We start from the raw sequence: 1571 nt of genomic DNA, 5'->3' as shown, positions 1-1571 counted from the left end.
GGCCTAAATAAGGTAAGGGAGGGGGGTTTAGCTTATTTAGGCCACCTGTGGCCTAAATAAGGTAAGGGAGGGGGTTTAGCTTATTTAGGCCATATGTGGCCTAAATAAGGTCACCCATAATATAGCGTGTGGTCGTAGTAGTAGTACTAGATCTAGTAGTAGTACGTACCGTGGGAAATTATCTTACCGCATCTTCAAGATACTGTCATGTCAAACTCTTTCAACTCGACGCACAGCACAATACTTACCAGCAAATATAATAAAAAGAAAATTCATACAAAGAAATAAGATTGTATTATTTATTCCTCTTCACAAAGACTTAATTTGTACTGTTTTGAAAGTCCATAAAAATACCCTCTCCCACTTACAAAAAAAGGAAAAGAAACCAAAAAAAAAAAGGAAGACAAAAGAAAAAACAAACTAAAAAAGGGGAGGGCTAACAATTAAACAAAAGCAGTTTCATATATGTCTATCTATAAAAGGTGAAATAAACTGAACAAAATATATGTCGTTGAAAAAGAGAAATAAATTAAGTCAATCTGATATATATTATATTATAAATTTCAGTAGCTTTGAAAGTTAAAACTAGTGAGTTTTGATTGCAGATGGATATGCCATATGGTTTAGTTTAGAAGTTTAAAACAACGAGTTGAAATTTTCACATGGGTAACTTTCTTATGATTGACATGATTTCATGAAAAGGCTCTTCTTCTTCTTCTTGTCCTCCTCCTCTTCTCCCTCCCCCTCCTCTTCCCCCCCAACCCTTCCTTCCCCTCCATGCCTGCCTTCTTACACAACCTGGTTTTCCTAAAGCATCCTTGGTGGGCTCCTTTTTTTGCAATGCAGTCTTTGTCGACATTTCTAAAACTTTGTCAGACAACAATAATTATAACTGTTATGGTACAATGTGTAAAATTATGTTGATTGAGTATGTGATTTAGTATCCATGTAGTATGTAGGCTAATCAAAGTACCAACTCTCATCTGGTATGACAAAAGAATTGAGAACATCTGATTGGGATTCTGTTGTTACCCTAACTTAAGCTAAGCTGTCCCGTTTAGAGAGATTTTTACATGTGTAAACTTTTTCATGTACTTCAAGTTGAAGTTAAGAGTCTGACGATGACCTTCCTCAGGGTACAGTTGGAGGAATGGGTTCTGTTAAACATAGTACAGTGCCCATTGAGGATTAGTTCTCTTGATCTCCCGACTCATCACCTGAAACAAACGCGTTTGCTTTTTAGACAGCGAGTCGTGCGATCGGTTTGTGCCATTATAGCCACTTAGCGATCTCATTCTGGCTAACAAATAAAACCAAACCGAACCGATCGTGCTAATGGGGACTGGGTTTTATGCTCAACTACAGGTAGCTCATCATGGGATTCGAATGTAGATCTACTTTTTTCAGTCATGGATTTAGAGGGATGTTTTATTTACTGTGTTTATTCTTTCAAGAATGAGTATAAATTTAATATGATGAGTATCTTATTTGAGATCTGCATCTTGATTTTGGCGCCTACCTAAGCATTTTTTAGGGCTGTGTATGGTCACACCCACATTTGCTTTGTCCTG

Source organism: Aplysia californica, unplaced genomic scaffold (assembly GCF_000002075.1).
Source record: "Aplysia californica isolate F4 #8 unplaced genomic scaffold, AplCal3.0 scaffold01534, whole genome shotgun sequence".
Taxonomy (NCBI): Eukaryota; Metazoa; Mollusca; class Gastropoda; order Aplysiida; family Aplysiidae; genus Aplysia; species Aplysia californica.
The sequence above is the reverse complement of the archived record's forward strand: the minus strand, read 5'-3'. Positions refer to the sequence as shown.